We start from the raw sequence: 10,228 nt of genomic DNA, 5'->3' as shown, positions 1-10,228 counted from the left end.
GATATATATTTGAACACAATATGATCAAATATACAACAGTTGTTTTAATCAGGAGGATAGACTTTCAAAAAAATGAATTTAATAAATCTACAGAATTTTTCTGGTTCAACACATTTGATCCTCCCTATTCTTAAACGTCAGTGTTTTTAATAATACATTAAACAATGGGAGCTCATCGAGAACATAGAGCCTAGTCACGAGTGATGAACATAAAATATAAAGACAAATGTATACGGGCTATCATTGATGTAAATGAAACTAAAAAAACTTATCTAGCCTTATCATAACTGATATAAAATAAACATAAACATTACTTTACCCTCATTAGACCTAGCGATAAACACTAATAATGTAAACATATAATTATATAATAGACTGCATGTTGAGTTTCCATTATTGCTGTAAAGAAAAAAAAATGAACCCCATCTTACCTGGTAACTAATGCTAACTTGGAATTATGGAGCCCATCTAGCTCGGTCATAATGTGTCAAATAAAAGATAACAATACTGGACCCTATACAGCCAGGTATTGAGAGGTGTAAATAACACATACACATTCTGAACCCAATCTAGCTTGGTCATCAGTACTGTGAGTAAAACATTAACAATCTAAACCCCTTCTATCCTGATACCTATATAGTAACATATAGCATACACGGTATCAATATTCCCGCACCGAAATGCGCATCTGGTGCAGAAAAATTTATACCTACTAGTATTTATGTAAAGGTATTGAACACTTAACATGCTTTATGGAGTCTGTGTAGATCAATTTACTCAAAATTCGACTATGTTGTTTGGATTGATAAGATTTTGGCATGGTTTTAATTCGTCATTCTCTACTATCGGAATTGCATTTCTCAGATAAAAGGAGTTTTTTACACTATGATTTTACTACAGTATTCGTATCAACTGATTTTATCGTTTGTTATTTTGTCGTGCTGTGACACCACTGTCCATGGTTAAAGGAGGATTGGGCTCCAAACCCGCCTCATTCTGTTTGTCAGGAGCCTGTAAATCAAAGGTTTTTATTTTGGGGCCTTCTATCATTTACTTTATAGAATAGACTTGCTCATTTTAAAGAACGTATGGTGACCTAAAGGTTTATATCCGATATTTCTTTTGAAATGTTGTTTCATTTTCAATCATACCACAACTTCTTAGTTTTATATCGAAATTGATTTATCTGAGCTTTACTTTTCTGGCGGAATGGTAAGAAAGGAAACTTTTGTTTGAAATGCGTAATTCCTGGTTTGTCCTTCCAGAGAAACGATATTTTGACTGTCACATTTATATTCATTGTACATATGAGGCACATATATAGTCAACATATTTGTGCTGTCATGCAATATCAATGAATGTTATTGTTTTCTGTATTTTTTGTTTTGTTTAAAAAATGATAAAATTATTCGAAACATGAATGTTTTTGTACCCCCAGGTAATGTACAAATGTATTGCAATCTCTAATTTAATATCCTTTTTTACAGGACATGGATCAGAAAGCTTTGAATCGGGTAAGTGCTGTACAACACATCTTTGTTCAATCTATTTTATGTTTCTTAACATTGTTGACCAACAAGAACGGTATAACTTTACTATTTATTTGGTTTTGTACTTGTACTGAAGTTTGAGTTAACTTAGAATGCATATAAATAACTCTGCAACATCTCATTATGTGTCTTAAATAAAAGTTCCGTATATATTTAATATGTCAATTATACGGCTACCAAACAACACAAACAACCATACACAAGTCAATATGCAGTCTACTATTAATGATTGGTTTCTATTCAATTGTCAATGGGATTATTACAAAAACAATATATGGGTAGCCATTGTCTTCAATAACAGATCAGTGTTTTGATATATCAATGAATCCGAACAACGAACCCTAAAGATGTCAATTTAAACTCTTCAGTAACAGGTTATTGAATATAAGACAGCTGCTCATAAATACAAGCAACTATCTGAGTTTATAAAGTTAAAGGTACCAGGCTGCAAATCGCTCTGGATGTATCTTAATGGGTGTGAATAGGGTTATAAACTATTAAAACTATTATAAATGAATAACAAGCTCAACATAAGAAAAATATATTTATATAACCAGTGACAAACAGTTGAGAATGATAGAACGGGAGTAACAAAACGAAGGGGACGATCAATTAGCATACGGAGGGAAAGGAAAGTGAGATAAGGGGCTATAAAAAACATAATGAAGGAAAAGCTAAAAAACGTACACACGAAGATAAATAAAACTAAGCAGACAATATCAACACACAAAAAAATAGGAAATATCAAAATTGGTAACAAAACATTAGGATTGACAAAGAAAGTAACTAAAGGGGTAATACAAAATATAAATAGGAAGTAGGAATGAAAGCAAGGAAAGCAATCAAAACGTATGAAGGGAGGAGACGTGCAACCAAGTAGACAATTGAAACCATCAAGTGACAAAAGAAAGGAAAAGAGAACCGATTACTGTATGAAAAGGGGAGAGGAAATAAACCAAGGATGAAAAGTTCAATATTGCACTACTGTTCGAGTAGATTATTACTGGTCTTTAGTACAAGATGAAATCATTCGAGGTGACGGTCCAAAATATATTAATTTCTACCAGGACCATCATTGAACACAGTTACTTACACTACACGATGGAACTGTACGCTGATGAATGTTTTCGTGGCGCACACACCCGAATAGTGCGTTTACAGAAATTTTGGGAGATTGAGCCGAGCGGATTAGAGACTGATTCTTATAAAAATACAAAAACACGTACGAAACCTAATGCTGAGTACCAAAACTCTGACATAACGTTGAAGGAAAATAAATATGTCGCCAACATTCCATGGAAACCAGATCACCTAGAGTTACCTACAAATGAATATGTAGTAAAAAAGAGGACCCATAATGTTATAGCTAGGTAAGCTTAATATTTGGATATATTTCATTTATACGATAAGATAATCAAAGAACAGGAGATGGGAGACTTTATAGAAAAAGGAACCCTGTACAGAAATTGATCTCGAAATTGTACGAATCCATTACATACCGTACCATCCCGTTAATAAGGAATCAAACACGACCTCAATTAGAATTGTATATGACTGCTGTTGCCGTGAAAATACAGATTTACCCAGCCTTAAGGAATGCCTATCGTCAGAACCACCTGTTTTGAATAAATTAACATACATTCTCACAAGATTTTGATTAAAAAAATATAGAAGGACAATAGACATAGAAAAGGCATTTTTACAAGTAAGACTTGACAATGAAGAGAGACACTACACATGATCCTTTTTGGCTATCCGATTCAACTGACCCAACAAGTGACTTGACAATCTACAGGTTTGAAGTTGTACTTTTTGGAGTGACGTGTTCGCCGTTCATTTGAAACTCGACCTTGATTTACCATATATCGATGAATCCGGGCAAAGTACCTAATATTCTACAAGAAGATTTATATGTTGATAATGTACTTACAAACATGGACTCCCTATTAGTCCAGTCAAACTAAGATTAAACCTCAAACTAATTGCAACAGAAAGTATTTTAGTTCTAATCTATAGCATTATGCCCTATATATACACAGAAAAAAGTCCCATAAAATCTAACTTGAGGAAAACTCAAAATCAGCATTTTTAATTTCCTATGGAAATTAACATTGGAAGGGGAGATAACTCTTACAAAAATGAGGTTTTTTTTGTCAGTTTTTGGTTGTTTTTTCTGGAAATTTATGGAAGGTATAATAATTTGATGGGGTTATAAGTTTGTATTTGACTAAATTATTAAATCTTCTTCTCATGAAATGTACAAAACCGAAGTGCTATGGGTAGTTTTATTTTTTTCTTGCCTTCTTCATTTAAGAAATTGCAAATTTGCAGCTTTGAAACCATTTTGAAAAAATAATATGAAAAATTTGGTGTTGTTTATATTTGTATATTATATTTTTTCAGCAACTTACTTATCTAAAGAAACTTAAAACCACAAAAAGAAGAATACATGCTTAATTATTTTTATTAAATTTGAGATTCTTTACCTCGACATGTTGAAAGTTTCAATAAATGGTCAACTAATGAATTACAAAATCTAGATTATAGCTTGATAAAAGATATGAAAACACATTTAGAGTTGTTTGTTTTACTCTAAAGACCGCTAAAAAATCAAAAATCAATACATTCTTATGAATAGAAGCGGTAAACTTTTAATTTTGTATCAATTTTTATTGATATTTCTGCCTTTTTTGCAAGAGTTATCTCCCTTTTCAATGCAAATCTCCATAGGAATTTTAAATGGTGATTTTTTTAGTCTTCCGCAAGTTAGATTTTATGGGACTTTTTTCTGTGTAGATTTAGGGTATAATGCTAAAGATTAAAACTTAAAAATCTTCTGTTGCAATTACTTTCAGGTTGGCGTCAAATTTATGCTAGATTGACTGGACTATATGGTCAGTAGTTGAATACTTCAATGAATTCAGAGAATTACTTAAACAGATCGGCTTCAACAGCGACAAAATCCGAGATTTGGCCAAATCGAAAAAAAGTAACATATGCAGACAATGAGATTAAATACTAGGTATGCGCTGGAATGCAGACTCAAATACTCTTAGCTTTGCAGAAATAAATCAAGTAAAGATGGAGACACAATTGACAAAACGTTAATTTTTGCGACATTGTTCCGCTATTTGTGATCCGCTATGACTATTCGGACCAATCACCATTAGAGCAAAAACACTCATTCAAGAACTTATAAAAAAAGGATATGCATGGTACGAGACACTACCGTAAGAATTGAAAATCGCATGAATGACATCTTACAGAAAACTACGAAACTTAAAATACAGAGATAATATTTGGAAAACATGACGAGGAAACCAACGACTCTACTCTACAAATTATCGTAATGCAAGGAAAAATATAAAGGAGCTTCCGTTTCCTCGAGTAAAGGGACAGTGTCAACACTTGTTATCGCAAAGAACCGTGTTGCACTGTTGAAATAATTAACTTTCCTGAAATTAGAATAAATGGCTGCAGTGATCGGATCACGACTTTCAAAAGATGTAATCGAAAACTTCGGTCTGGAAAGAGCAGTATTTTGGAGCGATAGTCAAATACTAATAAATTGGCTTACCTCATCCTAACCGTTTAACAAGTTTGTAAAATATCGTGTTAGTGAAATTTAAGATATAACTGAAACTCATAGAAGTATGGACCTTCAACATGTGGAATAACCGCATTGCGATTTGACAATTCGACATTATGAATGATTCAACCCAACAGAAGTTAACGAGCGAGCGTAAATGACATATGTGGACAGGACATGTGCAGGCAAGCACTCAGCTATCCAATATGACTGGAACAGAGACACACAGAATTAACGATACAAACCTAAATGATCGACAGCGAATATTACAAATCATATATGTCCAGATAAAACAACCATATCGGCATATTCACAAGATGACATGAAGCTCAAGACAATTTTAACAGAAGATGAAATTTCATTAACCATGAATTTATAGATCAAAGATACACAACAAGACAGGTTCGTGAAAGAGCTAGAACATATTTCACTGATTCCAAAAATTAAATAACATCCGCTTGTTCAGCAGTTTGTATCTGGATGAAAATAGAATCATACGATGAAAAGGCAGAATCCGAATGCACCTCTGGAAGAAAACTCGAAGTTTCCTTTTTATTACCCAAGGACCATGCACAAAAACAGATTTTGTTATTGTGGACGCACAACAAAGAAGTCAACATGCAGGAGTCGGCCAGACAATAACACAGATAAGACAATTATACTTGATACCGGCAATTTGACAATGTGTGAACAGTTTCTTACGTAAATGCGTACAGTGCCAAACAATAATTGTTAAACCGTATAACAGACCGGAACCGCCACCACTACCAAAGGATCGAGTAAAAGACACAATACCATTTTGTACAAATGGGATAGATTTTGTTGGACTTCTTCACATCAAGAATACATCAACACAACCACAGAAGGTATACATATGTTTATTCATATGTGCATTCATACGAGCTATACATTTGGAACCTGTACATGAATTTTCATTGCGTACTGTTATCTGAGCATTTAGACGTTTTATCAGTCGAAAAGGAACAGCACATACTATTGTTTAGGATTAGGCATTTACATTCGTAGCCATATTAAATGAACTACAAAGTCAACTGGCAATTCATTACGAAAGGAACGCCATGGTATGTTGGATAGCGGGAACATCCAATTGGCTGAACGAAAATGACACTAAAGAAAGTTGTGGTTATGGCACTTGTTAGCGAACAATCTTTGAAACTATACATACGGAGATTGAAACAATAAAAAACAATCGTCCACTTGCATATATATCTTGAGACATTAGAGATCCCGTATCATTGACGCCATCTCAGTTTTGTTTACATGTAATGGTTATTTCGATAACAAAGATGCACAACGACATACACAACGCGAATATTCAAGATATTGACACAATCACAGCAAACAAACTGTTTGAGAGACTTTTATTGGACCAGTTTGTAAAACGTTGATCTAACGAATATCGTACCGGATAACGTGAATATCATCGAGCCTCCGGAAAACATGACGAAAAAGTTAACATAGGTGATGTCGTTCTAATAGAAAATGAATCACCACGACTTTTTCGGAGAAAAAGAACAATAGAAAACGTCATCAAATGAGGAGATGAACATGTTCGTGAAGCAAAAGTACGGACTTCTACAAGATAAGTTACCACACGACGTTTTGTAAACTGATTTTCATTAGAAAAATAGTAACTGTTGAATTATTATTGTGGAGGACAGATAACGTTATGTAAAATTTTACAATCACAAAATGTAATGTGATCTATTTATAGAACTTTCATAGTTTTGATAATTTATCATCATGACATAAATTAATTTCTTTTGCATTTTGAGGCCCCGAGAATGTCGTGAATATGAGTCAAGAGACTTTAGAACGTTATGTTGTGTAATTGTTTCCAATACTTTCGCGCACATTGTTGTAATGTAATGTTACGGCATTATTACGTATATAAACATCTTAGAATCATATGTTATCTCAACTACAGTTATTTTCATACAATAAAGGCCACAGTAGTATACCGATGTTCGAAATTGATAAATCGATTGAGAAAAAAAAAACAAATCCGGGTAACAAACTTAAACTGAGGGAAACACATCAAATATAAGAGAAGAACTACGGCACAGCAGAAATACGATATTTAAATGTTACACACAGAGAAACGAACTATAATATAACAATGGCCGTTTTCCTAAGTAAATAACCATCAAGATCAAAGACATTATATAGGAGAAGGAAAGAAACCAAAAATACAATGAAAAACAAAAGGAGAACAAAGGATAGAAACCAACTAATTCGGGTAACTAATGGGTGTAATACAAAAATAAATCAAAGGAGAGGATGCAGGAAATTAAGGGGACATTAAACAAACCATTAGGAGACAAGAGGAAAAAACCAAGGGGCTATAAAACAAACGATGGAAGAGAGAAAGAAACACAATCCGAATTTAAAAAAGTTGAAGAGTAAAAGAGAATAAAAACCCAAGGTGGTAATATACAGGTGGGAAGCAAGTATAATGAAACCAAAAGGCAATACGGACGGGGGAAAAACCAAACCAAGGGAACAGTACAGATGTAAGGAGGGAGGTTAGATGAAACCACGTCGAAAAATCAAAATAAGAAGGGAGGTGGGATGAAACAAATTTCGCAAAGACAAAAATAAAGAGGGAGGAGGAAAGAAAACTAAGGAACATATAATAATCATAAATTGAAGAAAAACAAACCTAAGCCAAAGGTAAACGACAGTTCACAAAAATCAACATGTCAATTTACATGATTTACTCAATGAACAAAACGAACCAATCTAACAAAAATATGAGAGCATTCAATGTGCGCAAACAAAAATCAGCAGTTATTGTTCCATACGTGACATCCTCCTGTGCGAAACATCCAGTTACAATCAAGACCTTTGTAAAAATAGTACCGAATAATCAAGAATTTCTACATGCTGTTGGTTCGAGGATTACGAAGAACAAGACATGGCACAGGTAGACAGATAAATGATGTATTTAACAAAACAAAAATCTAAATTCACTGCCATAAAAAAATGACAAATCGTAAGCTTAAGTGTGGTAATAATAAACGGCTTTTAGAAAATGAGGCGGATCGACTATTCTGTTCCAGGAATTTCTGATTCGTACTAAACCTTACTAAACCTTCATTTTAGCGTAGAACACCGCTGTTTGTCCGCAGTACATACGCCTTGATACGTGACGTTGAGTACTAGACCGTGTCATTTTCATATAAAACCGTGTCTCATCGTAATAATCCGTATCACTCATGTTGCCAATTAATCCGTGGTAGTAACGTCAAAACCCGTAGTCAAACCGTTGTGTTTAGTTATTGCACCATACGTGACACCCTTGTGATACACCTGTTAAAGAGGTGTGTGGGTCTTATCAGCAATACAATACAAATAAACACAAGACCACACGGGACAGAGACATACACAAATAACCAATATAATAGTACATAGCCACATGTAAACCATAAAATAACAATGGACAGCACCCATGAATTAACGACAGTACACCAGGACACCACATAAACACTATGTCAACCTTTATATTGTCTTCAGTCCTTATGTAGAAGTGAAAATTTAAAATTTAGATTACCAAGCTTACATATCTGGAAATCAAAATACTTAACAAATAAGCTTTGCAAATAATTGTATACATACATCATGTACATATCGGACAATATCTTTGGTGTCTTATTGATCCTTTCTTTTGTAGGTTTTTCGTTGTTAATAATCGATAACATGGTGTACTAAATAATTTTGTTACATGTACTCTCTTATATTAGCAAATTAAAGACATATACATTGATTAATCCAATAACCTTCAATTTCATTCAAAGATTTAATGCTTCTGTCATATTTTTATATTTTGAATATGGGGAACCATTTATCCGTCTTAAGAATGAAAAACCAGTATCAATAAGTTTAAGATTATATCGCGTTATATCAAATTCGAACGTGTTTTTCGCCTAAATATTCAAAACAAAGAGCAAAGGAAGAAAATATGTGCTGATGCAATGACGCATGTGTTTCTTATGACTGTTTCCTTGTGAAATAACACATACGTGCACAGTACGACTCAGTGTACCTGTCAACATAAAAACAGTGTTTGTGTTTTCATCAAATTGACATTATGTTCTTTTTGAACATATCAAATATTCGCCATATGACAATAAGCCTTAGATACTCTGACTTCTTGCAAGTGAGCCCTTGCAGCTTAATAAAGAAAAAAAATGAACATAAATACAAGTTATTAAATAAATAAAAATTAAAAACTAACAAAATGTTTATAATGAAATACTGTGAAAGTACTTTAATTCGTGGGTATCAATTTTCGTGGATTGAGCAATATTAACATGTTCGTGGGTTTTTAAATTCGTGGATTTTAGATTTCTAAAAAAAAAATAGTCTGAATTGAAGGAAATTGCAAAGTAAACATCGACCCGTGTTAATCGTAGTGATAACACTTATTTACCCATGATAAAGTGATCAACAGATTAAAGACCATCAAAGGTGTTAATTAGGCCATACACATGTCACCTATTGATAATAGTAACATAAACAAATGCTATAAACGTATCTTGAATTGTCAAATAATTCTTATCAAAATCAAGCCCAGCATGAAATTATTATTTTCCATATGAACGAGAACTATGAGGATATAAAATGAACACTTTATCATACTAGCATATCAATACCGGAAATCTGACTTTCATCGATCAAAAATATTTTTTTATGAGAATTAAAGGATCAAAAGTTGTACAGGTTAGGTTATTAAAGATTAAATGGGTATAATCCTGCATGCGATTGTAGTTCTGTGACTGCTATCAAAGTATTCTCAGATTTGGCGTTATTCAACATATTCTCTAGATCATATCAGTGGTCAAACTTCCGATGGGGATCTTTCCATGTCTTGATTTGGACAATGGTTGTTTTATTTCGTTGGACACTTAAATTCGTGGATAAAGTCATCCACGAAAACCACGAATATTGGTACTCCACGAATAAAAGTACTTTCACAGTAAGTCAAATACTCGTTAGTAGATCTATAAATTAAGATAGATAAGAGAGAGGCACATAATACCAAAGGTAATTCAAACTGGTAATGTAT

Source organism: Mytilus trossulus, chromosome 6, assembly GCF_036588685.1.
Source record: "Mytilus trossulus isolate FHL-02 chromosome 6, PNRI_Mtr1.1.1.hap1, whole genome shotgun sequence".
In the NCBI taxonomy this organism is placed as follows: Eukaryota; Metazoa; Mollusca; class Bivalvia; order Mytilida; family Mytilidae; genus Mytilus; species Mytilus trossulus.
The sequence above is the reverse complement of the archived record's forward strand: the minus strand, read 5'-3'. Positions refer to the sequence as shown.